The sequence below is a fragment of the Lynx rufus genome, unplaced genomic scaffold (assembly GCF_022079265.1).
Source record: "Lynx rufus isolate CCGP_SWC_20201006 ecotype Redwood Valley unplaced genomic scaffold, mLynRuf1.p SCAF_8, whole genome shotgun sequence".
Taxonomy (NCBI): Eukaryota; Metazoa; Chordata; class Mammalia; order Carnivora; family Felidae; genus Lynx; species Lynx rufus.
Genome location: NW_025814896.1, coordinates 90,228,791 through 90,255,700, shown reverse-complemented (window position 1 = coordinate 90,255,700; position 26,910 = coordinate 90,228,791). Strand labels below are relative to the sequence as shown.

The 26,910-nt window shown below is 37.4% G+C and overlaps 1 protein-coding gene across 1 annotated transcript in view; it reads right to left on the bottom strand.

Annotated features, from left to right (window-relative positions):
* The window catches only part of ALMS1 (ALMS1 centrosome and basal body associated protein), a 224,317-nt gene that overhangs the window by 93,832 nt on the left and 103,575 nt on the right, over window positions 1–26,910 (bottom strand). The window lies entirely within an intron of this gene.

Sequence of the window (26,910 nt, the reverse complement as noted above, 5' to 3'; positions counted from 1 at the left end):
TGGCTTATCAAATACTGTAATCTCTTTCCAAAGGTAGCTTCAAGGAATATTTTGTGGAGATAACTTCAGTCAACTTCAAATGGTTATTTCTACAGTACCCTTTGCCATCTGAGATACTTATAATCCAATTGTGCATGAGTTTACTTTTATTCATTTCAAAATCTACTTTAAACTTCAATTTAGAATACTATCATACAATTTAGCTGAGTAATAGTACTTTTCAGTTGAAGTAAAAATATATTCATTTCAAAAAATTACTAGAAGTCCACTATAAATTAAATGCATAGTGTACAAAAACAAACAAGAAATAATGACTTGCATGAAGAAGTTTATATGTTAGTGGGGGAACCAGAGATTTTCAAAATTGTAATTATGTATTATGATTTTAGAGAATTAATATTAAAACAGAATAAAGAAATTACTGAATAAATGCAAAATGAAAGAAGATAAATCTTATTTACAGAATTCCAAATAATATATGTAGATACTTCCCCATCCAAGGAGGTGAAGATTAATCTCTCCCTTCTCCTTTGAGTATGGGCTGGATTAAGCAACTGGACTCCAAAGAACAGAGTAATAAAAAGGGATAAATAATAACTTTATAGTGTAGAAACCTAGCGAACACCATGGTGATGAAGGTTCATATCACCAATGTTATCATGTAGATGTCACATTCTTTATGCTATGATGTGATGCAATGGGTATTTCCTTCTTACGGTATTCTTTGCCAAAACTCCTAATTCAAGTCTAATCATGTGAAAAACATCAGCCAAACCCAGACTCAGGGACATTCTACAAAATATCTAACCAATATTTGTCAAAACTGTCAAAATCATGAAAAAAAGGAAGGAATGAGGCACTGTCATTGAAAAGAGAGAACTAAAGAGACATGACAACTACCTAAAGGGAATTGTAAATACTGAACTGGGTCCTGGAACAAAAAAAAAAGCCATTAATGGAAAAAATATGAAATATAAATAAAGTTGGGAGTGTAGTTAATGGTAATGTACAAATGTTGCCTTCTTAATTTTGACAAATGTTCACAACCGTAATGTAGAATGTTAATAGGAAAAGCTGGCAGATGGGTACAGGGAACTCTATTATGTCTGTCTTTTCTGTAGACCTAAAAGTACTCAAGGGGCACCTGGTGGCTCAGTCTATTAGGCATCCAGCTCTTGATTTCGGCACAGGCCATGATCTCACATGCCTCAGGCTTTGACTGATAGCGCAGAGCCTGCTTGGGATTTTCTCTTCCTCTCCCTCTGCCCCTCCCCGACTCATGCTTTCTCTCTTTAAATAAACTTAAAAAAAATAAGCTTACTCAAAAATATTTTTTAAAAACAGAGTAATACTGTATTAATATTGTATTAGATATAGTAATAATGTATTACAAAACAGAAGAACTCTTGAATTTCTACCCTCTGTCTACTATTCAATTGAATAGGAAACTGAAGAGGAAAATTATGAGAAAAGAAAATAGGTCAATCTTCCTTATGAATATGCAAGCAAGAATACTAAGTAAAATATTAGAAAACCAAACGCTGTATGTATGCGAATTCATACCAAGATGGTTTACTCCAGGAATGTAAGGTGAGTTAACACTCAAAAATCAATCAATATGATTCACCACATCAAAAAAATAGAGAAAATGTTTATGACCACACAAATATAGCTAAATAAATATTTGATAAAGCTCAAGAATTATGTATGATAAAAACTCGTAGCAAAGGGAAATCACAAAAAACTTTAGAGCAACCATTCTATTCATACTGAAATGTAGAAAATGCTCACTGTTAGACTAGGAACAAAATAAGGATGTCAATTCTCACCATTTCTGTTCAACTTTAGTAAAGGTCTTAAATGGCATTAGCAGTAAGTCAGGAGAAAGCAGAAAGAAGAAATAATAATACATATTTTATATAATTAGGTACACAGAAAACCTAAAACAATCTAAACATAACTAATTAAAATATAAATTTTTAGAAAAGTTGCCAGATAGGAGATAGAAATTTTTAAAAATCCACTTTTGGTATCAGAAAAATTATAAAATTAAAGGCTAAAAAATATGCCATCTGTAATATGATCACAAATATCAAATACCTAATAGTATAATTAAAAATGTAAGAACTCTAAGTAGGAAGCTACTCATTAGAGAAATTAAAGGTAACCTAAATAGGACTTCCATTTCCAGGTAGAATACAGTACATAGCCACAGGCCATCATTCCTGTTACAACAAGGAAATAAAATTGAATAAATTATAAAAATCATAGGTAAAAGATATCAGAGAGCTATGGAAGCAATCAGGAAATAATATCATCTAATATGCTAGAGAAGGGATTTTGGAGATTATGGGCAGGGACTGAGTGTAGGCAGACATACTCCCCTGGGAAAGAGAAATCACCAGAGCTTTTGAGGAACTCATGGGCTACCATGGAGTGAAATCTAGCAAAATGCCAAGCCAATTTCCCCCCAGGACATTTTCTTAGTATCAGGATGGTATGGGAGAATGTGAAATTGAGTCAGAGAAGCAGAGTGAATTCTGCTTCATAGTCAAGGCATTAATAACAAACCAAGTCTCATTAAACAGAGGGGCCTTTAACAAACATCAGGTCTCCTCCTCAAGACATTTGCCAAATTTTGAACCTGAATAAGGAAGGAAGCTAAATAACTACTGCCTGAGTGAGAGAACTTTCAAATCTGAGGACACATTCCAGACTGGAGAGAAAAAAACCAGAAATGCCATCCCCAAGAAAGGGGCTGAGCCAAAAAAAGTAAAATCACTTGCAATGTTTGGGTTCTTATGAGACAAATTTCCATTAAGAAAGTGTAACTACAGAGATGCCTGGGTGGCTCAGTCAGTTGGGCGTCCGACTTCGACTCAGGCCATGATCTTGCAGTTCATGAGTTCAAGCCCTCTGTCAGGCTGATAGCTGATGCTGATAGCTCAGAGCCTGGAGCCTGCTTCGGATTCTGTGTCTCCCTCTCTCTTTGCCCCTCTCCCCAGTCATGTTCTGTCTGTCTCTCAAAAATAAATAAACATTAAAAAAATATATAAAAAAGAAAGTGTAACTACGACATAGCTGGGCTGCCCTTACATTTGCCACATTCAAACCTGCAAGGGCTGAGAGTCTAAAGAGTAGAACTCAAACATCTGAGACACTAGATCACGGTATTTACTTACTGCAGAATCAAAGATCTGTCAGGATTAAAGCAAAAATCCAGGAAGGCCACAAATCAGGAAAAATCAAAAGCATAATTAGTCAACTACAGCTTCATCCCACTGCTTACTCAGTAAAATACCTGACATGACTGAAGTGATCAGTCATTTTTTAGGATTTGTTTTTTTTTAATTTTTTTTTAAATATGAAATTTATTGTCAAATTGGTTTCCATACAACACCCAGGGCTCAGCCCCAAAGGTGCCCTCCTCAATACCCATCACCCACCCTCCCCTCCCTTCCGCCCCCCATCAACCCTCAGTTTGTTCTTAGTTTTTTTTTTGTTGTTTTTTTTTTTTTTAATTTTTTTTTCAACGTTTATTTATTTTTGGGACAGAGAGAGACAGAGCATGAACGGGGGAGGGGCAGAGAGAGAGGGAGACACAGAATCGGAAACAGGCTCCAGGCTCTGAGCCGTCAGCACAGAGCCCGACGCGGGGCTCGAACTCACGGACCGCGAGATCGTGACCTGGCTGAAGTCGGACGCTTAACCGACTGCGCCACCCAGGCGCCCCTGTTCTTAGTTTTTAAGAGTCTCTTATGGTTTGGCTCCCTCCCTCCCTAACCTTTTTTTTTTCCTTCCCTTCCCCCATGGTCTTCTGTTAAGTTTCTCAGGATCCACATAAGAGTGAAAACATACGATATCTGTCTTTCTCTGTATGACTTATTTCACATAGCATAACACTCTCCAGTTCCACCCACGTTCCTACAAAAGGCCATATTTCATTCTTTCTCATTGCCAAGTAGTATTCCATTGTGTATATAAACTACAATTTCTTTATCCATTCATCATTGATGGACATTGAGGCTCTCTCCATAATTTGGCTATTGTTGAGAGTGCTGCTATAAACATTGGGGTACAAGTGCCCCTATGAATCAGCACTCCTGTATCCCTTGGGTAAATTCCTAGCAGTGCTATTGCTGGGCCATAGGATAGATTTTTAATTTTTTGAGGAACCGCCACACTGTATTCCAGAGCGGGTGCACCAGTTTGCATTCCCACCAACAGTGCAAGAGGGTTCCCATTTCTCCACATCTTCGCCAGCATCTATAGTCTCCTGATTTGTTCATTTTGGCCACTCTGACTGGCGTGAGGTGGTATCTGAGTGTGGTTTTGATTTGTATTTCCCTGATGAGGAGCGACGTTGAGCATCTTTTCATGTGCCTGTTGGCCATCCGGATGTCTTCTTTAGAGAAGTGTCTATTCATGTTTTCTGCCCATTTCTTCACTGGGTTATTTGTTTTTCGGGTGTGGAGTTTGGTGAGCTCTTTATAGATTTTGGATACTAGTCCTTTGTCCGATATGTCATTTGCAAATATCTTTTCCCATTCTGTTGGTTGCCTTTTAGTTTTGTTGATTATTTCCTTTGCAGTGCAGAAGCTTTTTATCTTCATGAGGTCCCAACAGTTCACTTTTGCTTTTAATTCCCTTGCCTTTGGTGATGTGTCAAGTAAGAAATTGCTGTGGCTGAGGTCAGAGAGGTTTTCTCCTGCTTTGTCCTCTACGGTTTTGATGGTTTCCTGTCTCACATTCAGGGCCTTCATCCATTTTGAATTTATTTTTGTGTATGGTGTAAGAAAGTGGTCTAGTTTCATCCTTCTGCATGTTGCTGTCCAGTTCTCCCAGCACCATTTGTTAAAGAGACTGTCTTTTTTTCCATTGGATATTCTTTCCTGCTTTGTCAAAGATTAGTTGGCCATACTTTTGTGGGTCTAATTCTGGGGTTTCTATTCTATTCCATTGGTCTATGTGTCTGTGTTTGTGCTAATACCATGCTGTCTTGATGATTACAGCTTTGTAGCAGAAGCTAAAGTCAGGGATTGTGATGCCTCCTGCTTTGGTCTTCTTCAAAATTACTTTGGCTATTCGGGGCCTTTTGTGGTTCCATATGAATTTCAGGATTGCTTGTTCTAGTTTCGAGAAGAATGCTGGTGCAATTTTGATTGGGATTCGATTGAATGTGTAGATAGCTTTGGGCAGTATTGACATTTTGACAATATTTATTCTTCTAATCCATGAGCACGGAATGTTTTTCCATTTCTTTATATCTTCTTCAATTTCCTTCATAAGCTTTCTATAGTTTTCAGCATACAGATCTTTTACATCTTTGGTTAGGTTTATTCCTAGGTATTTTATGCTTCTTGGTGCAATTGTGAATAGGATCAGTTTTTTTATTTGTCTTTCCACTGCTTCATTATTAGTAAGAATGAACTGATTTCTGTACATTAATTTTGTATCCTGCAACTTTGCTGAATTCATGTATCAGTTCTAGCAGACTTCTGGTGGAGTCTATCAGGTTTGCCATGTATAGTATATCATGTCATCTGCAAAAAGTGAAAGCTTAACTTCATCTTTGCCAATTTTGATGCCTTTGATTTCCTTTTGTTGTCTGGATTGCTGATGCTAGCACTTCCAACACTATGTTAAACAACAGCGGTGAGAGTGGACATCCCTGTCATGTTCCTGATCTCAGGGGGAAAGCTCTCAGTTTTTCCCCATTGAGGATGATATTAGCTGTGGGCTTTTCATAAATGGCTTTTATCATATTTAATTATGTTCCTTCTATCCCGACTTTCTTCAGGGTTTTTATTAAGAAAGGATGCTGAATTTTATCAAATGCTTTTTCTGCATCAATTGACAAGATCATACGGTTCTTCTCTTTTCTTTTATTCATGTGATGTATCACATGATTGATTTGTGAATGTTGAACTAGCCCTGCATCCCAGGAATGAATCCCACTTGATCATGGTGAATAATTCTTTTTATATGCTGTTGAATTCGATTTGTTAGTATCTTGAGAATTTTTGCATTCTTATTCATCAGGGATATTGGCCTGTAGTTCTCTTTGTTTGCTGGGTCTCTGTCTGGTTTAGGAATCAAAGTAACACTGGCTTCATAGAATGAGTCTGGAAGTTTTCCTTCCCTTTCTATTTTTTGGAACAGCTTGAGGATAGGTATTATCTCTGCTTTAAATGTCTGGTGGAATTCCCCAGGGAAGCCATCTGGTCCTGGACTCTTGTTTGTTGGGAGAGTTTTGATAACTGATTCAATTTTTTCACTGGTTATGGGTCTGTTCAAGCTTTCTGTTTCTTGCTGTTTGAGTTTTGGAAGTGTGTGGGTGCTTAGGAATTTCTCCATTTCTTCCAGGTTGTCCAGTTTGTTGGCATATAATTTTTCATAGTATTCCCTGATAATTGCTTGTATTTCTGGGGGATTGGTTGTAATAATTCCATTTTCATTCATGATTTTATCTGTTTGGGTCATCTCCCTTTTCTTTTTGAGAAACATGGCTAGAGGTTTATCAATTTTGTTTATTTTTTCAAAAAAAACCAACTCTTGGTTTCGTTGATCTGCTCTACAGTTTTTTTAGATTCTGTATTGTTTATTTCTGCTCTGATCTTTATTATTTCTCTTCTTCTTCTGAGTTTAGGTTGTCTTTGCTGTTCTGCTTCTATTTCCTTTAGGTGTGCTGTTAGATTCTGTATTTGGGATTTTTCTTGTTTCTTGAGATAGGCCTGGATTGCAATGTATTTTCCTCTCAGGACTGCCTTCTCTGCATCCCAAAGCCTTTGGATTGTTGTATTTTCATTTTCATTTGTTTCCATATATGTTTTAATTTCATCTCTAACTGCCTGGTTGATCCATTCATTTTTTAGTAGGGTGTTCTTTAACCTCCATGCTTTTGGAGGTTTTCCAGACTTTTTCCTGTGGTTGATTTCAAGCTTCATAGCATTGTGGTCTGAAAGTGTGCATGGTATGATCTCAATTCTTGTATACTTATGAAGGGCTGTTTTGTGACCCAGTATGCGATCTATCTTGGAGAAGGTTCTATGTGCACTCGAGAAGAAAGTATATTCTGTTGCTTTGCAATGCAGAGTTCTAAATATATCTGTCAAGTCCATCTGATCCATTTCACTCACAGAATCCCCCTTAGGATCTCTTGTAGGGCTGGTTTAGTGGTGATGAATTCCTTCAGTTTTTGTTTGTTTGGGAAGACCTTTCTCTCTCCTTCTATTCTGAGTAACAGACTTGCTGGATAAAGGATTCTTGGCTGCTTATTTTTTCTGTTCATCACATTGAACATTCCCTGCCATTCCTTTCTGGCCTGCCAAGTTTCATTAGATAGGTCTGTCACTAGTCTTATCGGTCTCCCTTTATACATTAGAGCATGTTTATCCCTAGCTGCTTTCAGAATTTTCTCTTTATCCTTGTATTTTGCCAATTTCACTATGATATGTCGTGCAGTTGATCGATTCAAGTTACGTCTGAAGGGAGTTCTCTGTGCCTCTTGGATTTCAATGCCTTTTTCCTTACCCAGATTAGGGAAGTTTTCAGCTATGATTTGTTCAAGTATACCTTCAGCCCCTTTCTCTCTCTCTTCCTCTTCTGGAATTCCTATTATACAGATATTGTTGCGTTTGATTGCATCACTTAGTTCTCTAATTCTCCCCTCATACTCCAGGATTTTTTTTATCTCTCTTTTTCTCAGCTTCCTCTTTTTCCATAATTTTATCTTCTAATTCACCTATTCTCTCCTCTGCCTCTTCAATCCGAGCTGTGGTCACCTCCATTTTATTTTGCACCTCATTTATATCATTTTTTTAGCTCCTCATGACTATTTCTTAGTCCCTTGATTTCTGTAGCAACAGATTCTCTGCTGTCCTCTATACTTTTTTCAAACCCGGTGATTAATTTTATGACTATTATTCTAAATTCATGTTCTGTTATATGCTTAAATCGTTTTTGATCAATTCGTCAGCTGTCTCTACTTCCTGAAGTTTCTTTTGAGGAGAATTCTTCCATTTCCTCATTTTGGATAGTCCCTGGGGTGGCCCGGAACTGCAGGGCACTTTCCCTGTACGGTCTGGAGTAACTTGTGTTGGTGGGAGGGGCCACAGTCAGACTGGTGTGTACCTTATCATCCCCTCTCCCAGGGGCAGGACTCACTGTGCAGTGGTGTGGCCCCTGTCTGGGCTACTTGCACACTGCCAGGCTTGTGGTGCTGGTTTGATGGGATCTGGCATATTAGCCGGGGTGGATCTGCAAAGTGCACAGGGGTGGGAGGGGCAGGCTCTAGCTCACTTTGCAGTTGGTGATCCCCTGCAGGAGGGGCCCTGCAGCACGGGGAGAGAGGCCACCCCATCGGAGGGATGGATCCACAGAAGAACAGCATTGGGTGTTTGCGCGGTGCAAGCAAGTTTGATGAACTGGTTCCCTTTGGGGTTTTAGCTGGGGGATGGGAGAGGGACATGGCGCTGGCCAGCGCCTTTGTTCCCCACCGAGCTGAGCTCTGTCTTCCAGGGCTCAACAACTCTCCCTCCCGTTGTCCTCTAACCCTTCCGCTCTCCGAGCAGAGCTGTTGACTTATAACGTTCCAGATGTTAAATCCCACTGGCTGTCAGAACTCATGCAGTCCCCCCCCCCCCCCCCCCCGCCGCTTTTGCAAGCCAGACTCGGGGATTTCGCCTTGCCGGGCCAGCTGCCCCTCCACTGCCCCAGCTCCCTCTCACCAGTCCGTGTACTGCACCGCCTCTCCGCCCTTCCTACCCTCTTCAGTGGGCCTCTTGTCTACACTTGGCTCCGGGAAGTCCGTACTGCTAATCTTCTGATGGTTTTCTGGGTTATTGAGGCAGGTGTGGGTGGAATCTAAGTGATCAGCAGGACGAGGTGAGCCCAGCGTCCTCCTACACTGCCATCTTTTCTGGCAATTCCTCTCTTTCTTCTCATTTTGTATGATTAACAGAGGAAAGGGCAAATCCTTTTGGTGGAAAGTAACACCACCTTCAGTCCTTATAATGTTTTAATTCACAACATCCAGTACATAATAAAAAGTTACAGAATCTGTCAAGCAGGAAAAAGTGACTAAAAATTGAGAGAAAAAACAAGAAAAGCTGATTTACAAAGGATTCAAATACTGGAATTAGTGCAGAAAGGACTTTAAAATGCCTGTGAGTACATTAAGAGATCAAAATATGGAAGATTAAATAGATAAAAATATAGGGAATCTTAACAGAAAATTAGAATCTAATTTTCAGAATCAAATGTAGACAAAAACAAAACAAAACAAAAACACCCAGAACAGATTCCCAGCAGACCTCAGGAAATACTAAAAGAATTTTTTTTTACGCTCGAATAAAACCCAACATAGTACAGGCGTACAGGAAAGAAGGAAGGCACTTAAAGTCTCTGTGTGTGTCTGTGTATAATTTATACAAGTACATACACACACACACACACACATATGCAGCTTTTCACATATACCTCTATGTTCTATATTTCATATGCATGAAATGGAATAAGCAAGCAACAAAAATGTCCTGTGGTAATTTTAAAAAATGTAGAAAAGAAATGTAAGCTAGAATGAATACATGAATTCAGCAAAGCTATAAAATCAACATATAGAAATTGGTTGCATTTCTCTACAACAATAATAAAGCAGCAGGAAAAGAAATCAAGGAATCAATCCCATTTATAATTATACTAAAAACTGTAGGATACCTATGAATAAACCAAAGAGGTAAAAGATCTGTATTCTGAAAACTACTTAAGAAAGAAATTCAAGAGGACACAAAAAAATGGAAAAACATTTCATGCTCATAGACTGGAAGAACAGATATTTTTAAAGTCTTACTACCCAAAGCAATCTACACATTTAATGCACTCCCTATCAAAATACCGACAGTATTTTTCACAGAGCTAGAACAAACAATCCTAAAATTTATATGGAACCAGAAAAGACCTCAAATAGCTAAAACAATCCTGAAAAAGCAAAGCAAAACTGGAGACATCATATTTCCAGACTTCAAGCTGTATTACCAAGCTGTAGTCATTAAGACAGTAGGATGCACAAAACGAGACACAGATCAAGGGAATAGAACAAAAAACCGAGAAATGCTTCCTGCTTTCTGCTTCCTGCACAGAAGCAGGAAAGAATATCCAAGGGGAAAAAAAGACAAGTCTCTTCAACAAATGGTTGGGGAAAGTGGATAGCAACATGCAGAAGAATGAAACTGGACCACTTTCTTACACCATACACAAAAATAAATTCAAAATGGATGAAAGACCTAAACGTGAGCCAGGAAACCATCAAAATCCTAGAGGATAACGCAGGCAGCAACTTCTGATCTTGGCCATAGTAAGTTATTACTAGACAAGTCACCAAAGGCAAGACAAACAAAAGCAAACATGAACTACTGGGACTTCATCAAGATAAAAAGCTTCTGCACAGCAAAGGAAATAATCAACAAAACTAAAAGGTAACTGATACAATGGCAGAAGATATTTGCAAATGACCTATCTGATAAAGGGTTGGTATCCAAAATCTATAAAGAATAATCCAGTGAATAAATGGGCAGAAGACATGAATAGACACTTTTTCAAAGAAGACATCCAGATGGCTAACAGACACATAAGATGCTCAACATCACTCATCATAAGGGAAATACAAATCAAAACCATGGAGATACTACCTCACACCTGTCAGAATGGCTAAAATTAAAAACACAAGAAACAACAGGTGTTGGCAAGGATGCAGAGAAAGGGGAACCCTCTTGCACTGCTGGTGGGAATGCAAACTGATGCAGACACTCTGGACAACAGTATGGAGGTGCCTTAAAAAGTTAAAAGTAGACCTACCCTCCAATCCTGTAAGCACTACTAGGTATTTACCCACAGGACACAAAGATACAGATTCAGATTCAAAGGGGTACATGTATCTCAATGTTCACAGCAGCATTATCAACAATAGTCAAACAATGGAAAAAGCCCCATTGTCCATTGAATGATGATGGATAAAGAAGATGTGGTATATATATATACAATGGAATACTACTCAACCATCAAAAAGAATGAAATCTTGCCATACACAACATTGTGGATGGAGCTAGAGTTTATTATGCTATGTGAATTAAGTCAGGCAGAGAAAGGCAACCACCAATATAATTTCACTCATATGTGGAATTTAAGAAGATAAAACAGATGACTATATAAGAAGAGGGGGAAAAAAGAGACCGGGGGAACAAACCACAAGAGACTCTTAATGAACGAGAACTGAGGGTTGATGGAGGGAGGTGTGTGGGGGATGGGATGGATGGGTGATGGGCACTAAGGAGGGTACTTGCTGTGATGAGCACTGGGTATTATAAGTAAGTGATGAATCACTGAAACCAATACTGCACTGTATGTTAACTAACTAGAATTTAAACATAATTTTTTTAATTCTCCCCTTCCTTTTATCTTTTCCTTCCTGAACAATTACACTTTCCAGAACAATTACATTTTAAAGCTATTAGATGGACAAAATAAGGTAGGCACCTACATGGGGTAAGGCAACAGTGCCCCAGAGTAAGGTATCAGAACATTACTAGTTCTAAGGAGAGTGCCGGGATTAAAGAGTAGCCTAACACAGGGTATCGTAAGCCAATCAGGGCAAGAAGAGAATCTCTGTGGAGGTGTGGCCTGGTATACAGTATCAGAGCCTGATCAGGATGAGGACAGTTTCCATGGAGACACAGATCCAGCGTGGCATGTGGGATGATCCCAAGCAGAATGCGGAAGGTGTCTCTAGGGTGGGGCAGCCTGACATAGAGTGGAAGATCCGGAGCAGAGTATAGAAAATATCTTCATGGAGAGGCAGTCTGGATTGGGAAGTCGGATCCCCTACAGAAGAAGGGTGTCATCCAGGGATGGAAGGTGGCCCAGTTTGGTAGTCAGAGATCAAGCAGAGTAAGGAAAGGTAGTCTGGCCTGGGTTATTAGAGCCGGGGTAAGGAGGGTGTCTACATCTTGAGCCAGATCCTGAACAGAATAAAACACCCAAGCAGAGAGGCCCACGGTAAGAAATCAAAAGCCTAAGTAGGATGAGGAAGACACCCATGTGAAGAGGTAGTCCAGCATGGGGAGTCAGAGGCTAAAGTGGGTGAGAAAGGTTATCTATATGAATGGGGTGAGCATTGTGATGGGGGGGGTGGAGAGAGTCCGAGACCAAATTGTGGGGAGGTTATCCATGTTGAGGGGTAGTCTAGCATGGAGTGTCAAAGCACAAGCAGGGGGAGAAGCAGAACCACACAAAAAGGTAGCCTGAATGGAGGGTCAGAATCCAAGTAGTGAGTCAGAATCCTGGTTGGGAAGAGGACGGCAAGGAGAGATGGGACATTAATTATAGAATGGGAGACTGACCAAATAAAGACATAAAACACACAGGAAGTGAGGTTTCTCACTATTGGATAAGGGAGTTACAAATACAGAAAGAGAAAAAAAGTAAAATGAAATTCATTTAGAACTCCATATACTGGTGTGAGTTTATGGTTTTTAATAAAGAAAAAATAAATGCAAATGAGTGTGTGTGTGTGTGTGTGTGTCTGTGTGTGTATGTGTGCATGCACATATCCACTGCGAGGGCTGGGAGCAGTCCAATAGCCATATGTACACCTAGTGCTCAACTCTTGTCTTCTAAATATCACCTTCCACTAGAAGAAACCAGGATCCTTGGAGAAATGGCCAATTCCAGAGGATGGCAAAGTACAAGATGAGCCTGAAATATCTTCTTGTGCCAGAAACAAAGACATGTCCAAAAGATAACAGAGACATGTAAAATGGATACAGAAGCCTGCCTGAAGGGGCTGCCACAGGCCATCAGATCAGTGACATTTTCAGAATGAAAACAAATTACAATAGTAACGTTAAACGTAGTAAGAAAATATGATTTTTTACGATGCAAAATATTTGCAAATCTCATATCCAACAAAAAACATGTATCCAGAACAGATATAAAATCTAAATTAATCAGTTAAAAAACACAACAGTGCTGGGGCGCCTGGGTGGCGCAGTCGGTTGAGCGTCCGACTTCAGCCAGGTCACGATCTCGCGGTCTGGGAGTTCGAGCCCCGCGTCAGGCTCTGGGCTGATGGCTCAGAGCCTGGAGCCTGTTTCCGATTCTGTGTCTCCCTCTCTCTCTGCCCCTCCCCTGTTCATGCTCTGTCTCTCTCTGTCCCAAAAATAAATAAACAAAAACAAAAACAAAAACAAAAAAAACACAACAGTGCAATTAGAAAATGGCAAAACAACTTGAACACACTTCATCAAAGAAAATATACAGATGGAAAACAAGCACATGAAAAAATGTTCCTCATCATTATTAGCCTTTTAGGGACATGCAAATCAGAATGACAGGGAATACCCCTATATACTTATTAGGATGGCTAAAATAAAAAATATTGGGAGTACCAAAAGCTGATAAGGATACAGAGAAACTGGATCCCTCATACTTTGCTAGTAGAGATGTAAAATGGTACAATCACTGTGAAAAATAATTAGGCTGTTTCTTACAAAATATACATATACTCATTATACAACCCAACAATCACACTCCTGGGCATTTATCCTACAGCAGAGATTCTCAACCTTGGAGCTAACAGACATTTTGAACCAAGTAATTCCTTGTGGGGACTGTCCAGTGTATTCTAGGATCTTATCATCAGCAGTCCTGATGCCAACAGAAAATTCTTTCCTAGTTGTGACAATCAAAAATGTCTTCAGATATTGCCAAATGTCTCCGTGGGACAAAATCACCCCTGGTTGACAGTCACTGTCCTAGAGAAATAAAACTTACGTTCATGTAAAAATAAGTACATGGATTTTCACAGCAACTATGTCAGCAGTAGTAAAAACCTAGCAACAATCAAATGTCCTTCTACAGAATAAGCTGTGATATATTCATACATTTGAATACTACTTAGCAATAAAAAGAAATACTGATACATACAATAACCCAGATGGATCTCTAGGTCAGTGGGCTGAGTAAAGAGAGCTAATCTCAAAAGGTTATATGCTATATGACTCCATTTATAGAACCTTCTCCAAATGACAAAAGCACACAGTAGAAAAACAGATCACTGATTTGCAGGGGTTAAAGAAGGCAAGGGGCAGGGCACAATAGTGTTACTGTAAAGGGAATTCCTTTGTGATGACAGAACTCTGTATCTTGATTAGGGTAGTGGTTATATGAATCCATATGATTAATTTTCACAGAATTATACATATATACATTTAAAAACAAGTGCATGCAAAAACTGATGAAATCAGATGAAGGTCTATAGTCTAGCTATTTGTACTGTATTAATGTCAATTTCCTGGTTTGATAATGTACTAAAGTTATGTAAGATATTACATTGAGTGATGGGTACCTGGGACTCTCTAAACTATTTTTGTAATCCCTTGTGAGTCTATATATTTTTAAAGTAAAAAGTAAAAAAGACTCACTGAATGAAATAAGAAAGCATGCTTCTACATGGATATAATAAACAAACTCAAAGTTTACAAAGGAATGAGATAGTTACATAATTTCATAGTACTTTCCACAAGAGACTTAATTACAAAGGGGAAAAGAGTAACTTTCCAGTGAAGGAAACTAGCAGCCAAAACCTTATTAAGTAATTAATGCATAGTTGTCAGTGCGACAAATGAAAATTATGCAACATCTGATAAAATATCATGAGAACTGAATGTCACAACTGTCATATTCTTGCCAAAAATACATAACCCAAACCTAATCATGAGGAAATATCAAAGAAATCCAAATCGAAAAACATTCTACAAAATAAATGATCTGTAATCTCCCAAAGGTCAAGAAAGTGAAGGAAAGACTAAAGCAATGTTCTAGAAAAGAATTAGAGCCATGACAACTAAATGAAACATGTGATTTTGAACTGCCTCCTCTTGTTATAAAAATCCTTATGGGAACAACCAGAAAACCTGAATAGTATCTGTAATACAGCACTGATGTTGGGGTGCCTGGGTGGCTCAGCCAGTTAAGTGTCTGACTTCAGCTCAGGTCATGATCTCGCAGTTCATGAGTTCAAGCCCCGCACAGGGCTCAGTACTGACAGCTCAGATCCCGGAGCCTACTTTGGATTCTGTCTCCCTCTCTCTCTGCCCTTCCCCTGCTCACGCTCTGTCTCTCTCTGTCTCAAAAATAAATAAACATTAAAAAAAATAATAATAATAAAATACAGCACTGATGTTAATTTCCTGATTTTTATGGCTTTATTGGGGTTATGTAGGAAAATGTTCTTTCATATAGGAAATGATATAGTGATGGGCAGCATGTCAAAAACTTACTCCCAAATGGTTAAGGATAAAAAAAAAAAGGAGATATTAACATAATATTCTCAGATGCTAAAGCAGATAACAATTCAGTAAAAATAAAGATTTCAACATGACAGTTGATCAACTGGGCCAAACTGACGTAACATATACAAAATAGCACATATAGGAACTACAGAATACATACTCCTTTCAACTGCACATTGATAAAAATAAAAATATACCATAACATGAAGCAATTATAATGTTTAAATATACTGAAATCATTCAGAATACTATCTCAGTGACCACAATGGAACTAACTAGAAACAAGCAATAATTAGAAAGTTCCCATATAACTGGAAATTAAGAAACACATCTCAGGGTGCCTGGGTGGCTCAGTCGGTTAAGCGTCCAACTCTTGCCTTCAGCTCAGGTTGTGATCTTATGGTTCACGGGATCAAGGCTTACGTCAGGCTCTGTGCTGACAGCATGGGGCCTGCTTGGGATTCTCTCTCTCCCCCTCCCCTGCTTGCTAGCACACACGTGCTCGCTCTTGCTCTCTCTCTCTCTATATATATATGTATATGTCTCTCAAAATAAATGAACATTTATTAAAAAAAAACCACATCTCTACATAACCCATAGAACAACAACAAAAAACTATAACAGAAATGAGAAAATATTTAGAGGGAGGCGAGTGGGGGATGGGTTAGATGGGTGATGGTATTAAGGAGGGCACTTGTTATAAGCAATGGGTTTTGTACATAAGTGATGAATCACTGAATTCTATTCCTGAGAGCTTGTTTGGAGGTTCTAGCAGGGGAGCGCAGCTACTCGTATACCCTTGACCGAAGAACGGTCCGCCTCTATCGGGGAAGGTCGTCCTCTTCCACCAAGTGGCAGCTTTGGGAGGGACACATATGGAGCGGTGAGGGAGGAAGGGGCCACCCGCCTAGCCAGCCAGATCAGCCGAATCAACCCCAGCAATCAATGCGGTGACAGATGTTGCAGCCAGATCGCCCTCACATCCTGAATTCTATTACTGAAACTAATATTGCACTGTATGTTAACTAACTAGAATGTAAATAAAACTTTAGAAAGAAAAAAATGAGAAAATACTTAGAACAAAGATGATGATGAGAAACTACATAAAAATCTGTATAAGGAAAAGGCTAAACATTAATGAATTTGAAAAAAACCTGTATATTCTCAGAAGGTAGAAAAAGACCATTAGGTTAAAATCCAAAACAGAAGGAAAAAAATAAACATAGTAGCAAAAACCTTAAAAAGAAAACACACTAGAGGATCAACAAAACCCAAATCGTTAAACCCCCAGAAAGAGAAATTAAGTAAAAAAAAGAGGAAACGAAAATTACCAATATCAGACATAAAAAAGTTAGTATCACTACAGATTGAGAAATTGAAAGGGTAAGATACTATGAAAATAACTCATGTCAACAAATTTTGACAAGTTAAAATAGAAAAAATTACTTAAAAAATTTTAAAAATAAAGCAAATTTACAGTCATATCTATTAAATAAATTGAATCTAAATAACAACTCCAGGCCATGATGGATTCACTGGTGAATTCTGCCCAATACCTAAGAAAGAAAGAATACCAATCTTAGACAAACTCTTTCAAAGTATCCCAATATATTTATGAGGTCAGCCCAATGCTCATACCAAAAGATATTACAAGAAAAGAAAATTATGGGTAAATATCTCCATAGATATTTTACATAGATGTAAAAATAAAATGTTAGGTAGCGATTAAGGATAATATATAAATTAAGGGTGAATATGGTAATCTCTATAACATGTACTGTAATGAAGTCTGATTCCATTTTTGATGTTTCACTACTGACTTCTTTTTAAGCATCACCTATGGCCCTACATCCGAACAGGCTGGTAAGAAAGCCTGAATGTGAGTACCTCCTTCTTTGGTACCAACAGAAAATGTAAACCTCCCATACACAGAACCCTTTCCCAGTTCTACTTCCTAGCCACTATAAGCCCATCCACTCACTCTGCCCAAGATGGCCTGGACCTGTTTGTGCCCACCCAGCTCTCCCCAGGAGTCCCTATGTGAATAATAAACTTCCTCTCAAATCCTCTTGGTGTGAAAAATGTGATAACCCTACATATCTAAACCAAATTTGGGGTGGGATCCATCCCATTTATCAAAAAAATAAATATGTATATAAAAAAGCCAAAAAGGAAAATAAGACAGAGTAATAAAAGATGCATGATTAATACAAAGGATGGCAGGAAAGAAGGGACAAAAACCAGATGACACAAATAGAAAACAAAATGTAATATGGTAGATTTAATTCAAACAACACCAATCTGACACGTACTCTTTCAGAAAATGATGAAAGAGTGAATATTTCCCAATTTTTCTTTTTTGGAAGCCACCATAGCTCTGTAATCAAAAAGATTATAGACCCCTAGGGGTGGCTGGGTGGCTCAGTTGATTAAGCCTCTTGACTCTTGATTTCTGCTCCAGCCATGACGTCATGGTTCGTGAGGTCAAACCCTGCATCTGGCTCCATGCTGTCAGTGTGGAGCCTGCTTGGGATTCTCTCTCTCCCTCTCTTTCCCTCCCCCACTCATGTCCTCTCTCTCTCTCTCTCTCTCTCTCAAATAAACTAAAAAAAAAAAAAAAAAAAAAAAATTAAAGACCAATGTTAGCAAATTGAATTCAGTAATAAATATAAAAAAGTTTATATTTATCCCAATAATGTAAGATAAAATTTAACATTCAAAATCTAATCAATGTAATTCACATCGATGAAAACAGGAGAATACACATATGATCACCTCAATAAAGCATTAAAAGCATTTGACAAAATTCAATTCCCACTCATAATAAAAACTCATAGCAAACTAACAACAAAAGAGGATATCCTTAATCTGATAAAGATCATCTATTAAAAATTTACAGGTAATATCACACTTGATGAAAAACTAAATCCACAAGATGTCTGCTCTTACTACTTCTACTTGATATTATACTGAATGTCCTAGCCAGTGTATTAGGTAAGAAAAAGAAACAAAGCCATGAAGACTGGAAAGAAAGGAGTAAAACTGCTCTGTCTGCTCCCTGACAATGTGATTTTCTATGAAGAATAAACATCATACCTGGGGTTACTCATTAAATTTAAACAAGACAGTCCCTAAATCTTAGGGGAGTTACTGAACATAAAACAGAGGACAACAGATATGCCTCAATTTAAACAATGGAACTATTAGTTTATCTAAATACTCTATGGTCATAGTACCTATTGCCCTAAATTATCCCATAGGAAGCTCTGGCCCATAAGTAAGAAATTAAAATTAAAATTAAAATTAAAATTAAAATTAATTTGTTGACATTTGTAAGCCGGCTTAACAACAGTATTTCTATTATACAAGCAAAAAATAATTAGAAAATAAAAATTTTCAAATACCATATATAATAGCATCAAAAAAAATAAAATATTTAGGAATAAATTTAACAAAAGATGTGCAAGGCCTACACACTGAAAATTACATGTTACTGAGAGACACTAATAAGCAGAAAAAAATGTTCATGCATGGGAAGACTCGTTATTATTAAGGTATCAATCATTCACAAAATGATCTACAGATTTAATGCAATACCAAACAAAATCCCAAGAAGCATTTTTAGAGAAATCAGGAAGCTTATTCTAAAATTTATATTGAAATGCAAAGGACTTAAGATAACAATAATGTTGAAAATTTGTTTTAAAAAGTTGCAGGACAACTTGATTTTAAGACTTACTATAAATCAAGACATCATGGTACTGGTATAAAAACAAATAAAGGAATAGAGTAAGAACTCAAAAATAAACCCACACATAGGAGGCCAACTGATTTCTGACAAAGATGCCAACTAAATTCACTAAGGAAATAATCAAGATTTCAGAAATGGTGCTGTAATATCTAAGAAAATGATCCTCAAATTGCATATATTACAGACTTAAAACATAAAGTTAAAACTATATTTCTAGATGAAAACATAGGACAAAATTTTCAACACAATGGGTTAGGCAATATTTTCTTAGAGAAGACATGAAAAGTACTAACCTTAAATGAAAAACTAACAATTTTTGTAAAAATTAACACTTTCTCTTCTTCAAAAGTACCAATAAGAAAACAAAAATCAGTATGGGAACCAATTTGACAATAAGCTTCATATATTGGAAAAAAAAACAAAAAAACAAAAATCAAACCACAGTCTGTGAAAAAAGTACGTGCAATACACAGATAATTTGTATCTGAAATATATGAAAAAAACTTTCATAATAATGAGACAATCAAATAAACGAATGGGAACATGGACACTTCATAAAGGCATCCAAATATCAAGGAAACATAGAAAAGATGGTTAGCATCATAAGTCATCAGTGAAACACAAATTAAAGCCACAATAACATACTCTTTCACATCCACATTTAGAATGACTCGTAATAAAAACAACTGGAAATATCAAGTGTTGGTAAAGATGTGGAGTAATCCGAACTTGCATATACTTCGATGGGAATGAAGAAATGGTACATTTGGTTCCGGTGCTGGGTAACCATAACAGACCCAGTCTCTCTCAACTGTATACATAAAACCTAGAGAGTCTACACAGAGCACCTATCAGAAGACTGAAAAATAACAGAAGTAGGCAAATTGGTGAAGATGATCAACATTCGAAGCACTATCAAAATGGTGTAAGTTTGGGGCACCTGGGTGGTTCAGTCAGTTAAGTTTCTGACTTCAGCTCAGGTCATGACCTGACAGTTCTTGAGTTTGAGCTCCACATCGGCCTGTCTGCTGTCAGCACAGAGCCGGCTTCGGATCCTCTATTTCCCTCTTTCTTTCTCTGCCCCTCCCTCATTCACTCTTGCTTGCTTTCTCAAAAATAAATAAACATTAAAAAAAATTTTAATGGTGATAAGTTTACCATTCTTTCCTTTGTCATCCACTGGGGTCTGAACTCAAAATAGCTTGAAACCTGGAGGTGGGCCCTAGCACAGACAAAAACCTCCAGAAGCCCTCTAGTCAGGACTGAGGAGTGGGAATTGAAATAGTGTGAAAATCTTTTTTCTGTGTCTTCTAGTAAGCTCAAGCACTCAAGTAATCTCATGGTGGCAGTAGTACAGCAGTAACAGGGGCCAGGAAGAGCTTAAAATTCTGAGAGAGGAAAACTTTTCTCTTCCAATATAGGAAGTTTGGTTTCAAGAGTGTGGGACAAACCTCTGTTGATCTTTCCCCTCTGTACTGAGCCACCTGAAACGGACACAAAGTAGTCACAGGAAGTATACAGAAGAGAGGGGGTAAATTAAGTTCCTGCTTTCTGTCCTGGGACTCAAGAAAGGAGAGCTCAAGGGGTAACTGTAGAAAGAAAATCAACTCCTTAACATACGTTTATAATCTCCTGGGCCTATCCCTGAGCCATGCGTGTGTGGATCTGAACCTAAAGAGCATACCTAAACTTTGAGAACAGAAGTATGGGATAGCCTACTACCTAAGTCTTGGACTGGCCACTGGGTACACACACATGCAGGTCAAATGTGGATAGCAAGGCAAAAGCTCTGAAAATTGAACTCACACGGAACTATAACCCACAGAAGGCTGGTTTTAATTTGTAACCTGAATGCAAATGGGTTGATTGCCTGCTAAAACAAAAATATCGAAAATTTCTATAGGATTTAAATGAGACTAGTTATCTCACAATATTATGAAATACAATCCAAAATTACTCAGCATATGAAGATCCAGAAAAATCTAAACTCATGTGGGAAAAGAAAATCAACAGACACCAATGCTGGGATGAAAGAAGTGTTAGAATTATCTGACAAAAACTTTAAGGAAGCTATTATAAAATCCCGGAACATGTAAGAGTGGATACCCTCAAAAGTAATGATAAGACAAGGTCTCAGCAAATAAAGAGAAGAAATAGCAGAAAAAATTTTTAATGTTTATTTTTAAGAGAGAATGAGTTGAGAATGGGCAGAGAGAAGGAGATAGAGAATCCCAAGCAGGCTCTGCCCAACGTGGGGCTCGACCTCACAAACTGTGAGATCATGACCTGAGCCAAAATCAAGAACTGGATGCTTAACTGACTGAGCCACCCAGGCACCCCGAAATGGCAGATATTTTAAAACTAAAAAATGATACAAGTGAAATAAAATACTCACTGGATGAGCTCAATGGCAGAATGGAAATGTCAGAGGAAAGACTTAGTGAACTCCAAGACAGAACAATAGAAATTATTCAATCTGAACAAGAGAGGGGGAAAAAAAAGATTGGAAAAAAAAAATCAACAGAGCTTCAGGGACTTGTAAGATAATACCAAAAACACTTGTGTCATCAGAGATGTAGAAAGAGAAGAGAAAGAATGTGGTACAGAAAAAATACTTGAATAAATAAGGGCTAAAACTGCCTAAATATGATGAAAGATAAAAACCATTACCACAGCAAACTCCAAACAGGATAGTCCAAAGAAATCCATGCTTACAAACATCATGACCAACTGATTCAAAGCAAAACAAAAAAAGGAAAGCAACCAGGGAAAAATAACACATTGCTTCAAATGTACAGGAGAATAATGATTCCAAAACTGTAGAGTTCTCATCAGAAACCATGGAATTTAGAAAGAAGCAAAATATTTTTAAAGTACTGAAAGAAAAGGACTGTCACCCCAATTGCATAAGCCATAAAAAAAAAAATCAGTAAACTGGACTTCATTGAAATTAAAAACCTTTGTTCTGTGACAGACTCAATACATTAAGTAGATGAAAAGATAAGTCACATACTATAAGAAGGTATTTGCCAGCAACATATCCAGCAAAGGTTGTATATCCAAAACATACTCAGAACTCGCAAAATTCAACTGTAAGAAAATAAAACCCTATTATAAAATCATTTTCACCAATAAGGATGGTAAAAAAAAATCACATGAAGAAAAGCCATTAGGGAAATACAAATGAAAACTATATTGAAATATCACTATACAGCTATAAAAATGGCTAAAGTATATGGACAATAGAAAATGCTGACAAAGACACAGAGTAACTGGAACATGTATTATTGCTAGTGAAAATGCAAAGATAAACAGTTCTTGCCAGGTTAACCACACACATACACCACATGACTCAGCAATCCCACTCCTGAATATTTACCCTACAGAAACAAACACTGACACACAAATGTTTATAGCAGCTCTAATTGTAATCACACCCCAAAACTGAAACAACACAAATATCCTTCAAAGAATGAATGCATGGATTAACAAACTGTGGTAATCTGTACAAAAGAATTGTCATATAAAGGAATAATAAAATATTACTGTTTTTAATAAAGCAATAAAAAGTAAAACATCTGCTTCATAAAAAAAGATGGATGAATCTTAAATGTGCTTCTCAAAGTAAAAGAAACTAAACCCAGAGGCTGTTACATATCTTATTATTTCATTTATAGGACACTCTAGAAAGACTAAGAAAAGGACAAAGCAGGAATTACCAGGGGTCAGAGGAGGAATTGTCTCTAAGGAGATGACATGCAGAAATTTTTGGATAGAAATGCTTTGTATGAAACTGTGATGGTAGATTTATCACAAATGATAGAATTATACACCACAAAAAGTTTTGCACTATGTAAATTATTAAAAATTAACCAAAATCAACCAAGGGCAAAGACGGAATGCAGGATGTGACAAATGAAACTAACTGTATTATAAATGAATCATGTACTGACACATAGTGTATAGAAAAGAAAAAAAAAAAAAAAAAAGAACACGACCTAAGAAATGTCAGCAGTGTTTTGACTGGATACCATAACGCTAAATTCAAAAGAAAGGTATATATAAACACTGTACTCAAGCAGGAGAATTTGTTTTTCACCTGGGAATTCTGAAACTATCTAATTTATATACTAGGGTAAATATATTGTAGATAATGAGAGCCAGGTTTATTACTACTGAAGAAAGAAGTTAAAAACAAGGGTAAAAGTTTATAATCAACCCTGTGGTTCAAGATTAGTTGAAGGTATCAACACTGACTTGTGGTTTAAAAAATATTTACAGGGGCGCCTGGGTGGCTCGGTCGGTTAAGCGTCCGACTTCGGCTCAGGTCATGATCTCATGGTCCGTGAGTTTGAGCCCCATGTCGGGCTCTGTGCTGACCGCTCAGAGCCTGCAGCCTGTTTCAGATTCTGTGTCTCCCTCTCTCTCTGCCCCTCCCCTGTTCATGCTCTGTCTCTCTCTGTCTCAAAAATAAATAAACGTTAAAAAAAATTAAAAAAAAATATTTACATATACAAATATACACAAACACATACACATTAACAGAGATGAGAACAAGCAGAGAAGTAGGTATATGCATGAGTTAATATACATACATATAATCCTGAGCTTTATTAACTGTTAGAAGCACTGACATCCTAGTAACAATGAGCTAACCTGGTGCTATACCTTTGTTTCTAAGTACTATTCTCCATTGTTGAAAGAAGGGTACTGAAGTGCCTTACTAATATATTGTTATCTATTTCTCCCTTCAGGTATGTTTAGTATTTGCTTAATACACTTAGATGCTCCAATGTTGGTTGTGTACATATTTACAACTGTTTATCATCTTGTTACATCACCTGACCCCTTTATTGGTATATAATGGCCTTCCCTGTCTCCTGTTACTGGTTTTGGCTTAAAGCCTATTTTGTCTAATAGGAGTATAGCTCCTATATTGAATCCATACTGATATACATGAATAACTAAAGGAATAAATAAATGAGGGAGGAACGACAGCTCTTGCTTGCAGAAAAATTCCAATTAATACATGTAGAAGGAATGAAAGAAGTATAAAAACTCCATCAGAATACCAGAGTGATAATTGCTACAAGCAAGATCCAGTGATGAAGCCTAAAATTAGTGATCAAAGTTTTAAGCAGAAACAAGATATTTGCATAGTCTACCAGTTTCTACCCAAATATCTAGTATTTAAAAAGGAAAAACAGTAACTGTACAGTGAAGAACCTTGGTAGACATCACTTTAGCCAAGTGATCAAGGTTAACATCACCAGTAATGCATATCAACTTAATGTGCTCCCCAATGAAATGCACTGAAAATGCATAACCTCAACCTAGTCTTGAGACATCAGAGAAAACTAAATCAAAACTTTCTCCACTAAGTGAAATTAGTCAGAGAAAGACAAAAATCATATAACTTCACTCATATGAGGACTTTAAGAGACAAAAAAGATGAACATAAGGGAAGGGAAACAAAAATAATATAAAAACAGGGAGGGGGCAAAACAGAAGAGACTCATAAATATGGAGAACAAACAGGGTTGCTGGAGGGGTTGTGGGAGGGGGGATGGGCTAAATGGGTAAGGGGCATTAAGGAATCTACTGAAATCATTGCTTCACTATATACTAATTTGGATGTAAATTTTAAAAAACAAAACATAAAGTTAAATAAAAAAAACAAAAAAACTTTCTCCAAAATAACCAATTCTCTTTAAAGTGTCAAGATCATAAAAAAACAAGGACTGACACAGATTATTGAAAATAAAGGAGACAGGACCACTAAAATGTAAGGTGGCATCTTGGGTTGGATCTGAAGCAAAAAATGTTCATGTGCATAAAAATGAGATGAAATCCAAATCAGTCTACATTTTAGTTATAATTTTATATGAAGGATAATTTCTTAGTTTTGGTATATGTTTTATTGTTATGATGTTACAGTAAGATGTTAACACAGGGGAACATTTGGTAAAGGACATACTGGTAACCTCCAAGATATTTCCCAATGATCTCTGCCTCTTGGTAATTCATACCCTTGTGTATCTCTACCCGTTGAGGGTGAGCTGGAAATAATTGATTCACTTCTATTGAACAGAATATAGCACAAATGGTGAGATTCCCTTACAAGGTTAGGTTACAAAGACTATGACTTTTGCCCTGGGCATCCTCTCTTGTTCTCTCACATGCTCACTCAGAGGGAAGTTTAGCTGTCATATTTGAGCTGCCTTATGGAAGGAAGGGAGTGATGTCTCTGGCCAATAGTCATGTGAACAAGCCTGGAAGCACATCCTCTCAGTCAAGTCTTGAAATGGGACCAGAGCTGCAGACAATACCTTGTTTGCAACCCCATAAGAGACCCTGAGCTGAAAGCACCCAGCTAAACCTCACCTAAATTTCTGACCCACAGAAAACCATACTAACATTGGGATAATATTTATTATTTTAAGCTGCTACATTTCAGGATAATAGGTTACACATCAGAAAATAATTAATACAAGAACTCTACCACTTTTGTAACTCTTTAAATTTAAAATCTCAAAATAAAAAGCTTTAAAAATACTTAATACATATATGCTTACACATTTTATATACACACACGTATACAGATTAAGTATGTATGTGTATATATGTAGCTTGAATTATTATGAACTTTGGAGTCAGACAAACCTAGATTAGAATGCCATTTCTAACACTTAATAATAGACATGTGATCCTGGGCAAAACGTCTAATTTCTCTAAGTATTAGGTTTTTTTATTTTTTTATTTTTTTAATGTTTACTTATTATTAAGAGACACAGTGTGAACAGGGGAGGGGCAGACAGAGAGGGAGACACAGAATCGGAAGCAGGCTCCAGGCTCTGAGCTGTCAGCACAGAGCCCAACGCGGCGCTTGAACTCACAAACCGCAAGATCATGACCTGAGCCAATGTCGGACGCTTAACCGACTGAACCACCCAGGACCACCCCCCCCCAAGTATTAGGTTTTTAAAATATATAAATTGAGGTAATAATATCTACCTCTGATGATTATATTAAGGTTAAAATGATACCTACATCTACTATACCAGATGGCATTTAGTACATTTTGAACAAATGGCATTATTATTTAGTGCATATTTATAATCATCTACTATTTTCTTCTCATTCCAGGAATTCAACTCTAATTCAGGATTATAATACTGAAAGCAGAGACTGACCCTGTTTTTTAGGCCCAATCCAATTCTAAATCACCAACTTTTAGAGCTACAAGGGACCTTTTAGCTTTCCAATTCTTTCCTTCCACCATCAATCCCATAGGAGTGCCAAAGATATTAAATGACTTGTCCAAGAGAATACCTTGAAAGAAGAGCTGAAAGCAGGACTCAAGATCAGAGAGACACTACCATGCAGTGAACAAGCACTTGCTTTAATTAAAAAGACCACACTAGAATGACCACTCTCTTGCTTATAAACAGCATTATCTCACATAAATAAAAGTACAAAGCAGCAATATCAGTGTCTCAGTTTCCCAGAGGGTAAATAAGGATACCACCACTCACCTCATAGGGTTATTACAATCATTAAATGAGATAACATATAAGTCCCTCATGGCCATTACTACCACATGTGGATGCTGAATAAATATTATTTCCCTTCCTTCTTTCCAAGCCCAGGGTTCTTCACTATGATGTGCTGCCTTCTCAACTATGTGGTAGAACATGAAACACAAAGGGTAATTCTATTCAAAATGTAAAAGTGAATGAATGATAGTCTTAAATTAGCCTAAATAATATAAATCTAAGGCATTTAGCCCTGAACTAAGTTTCCTTTCCTATA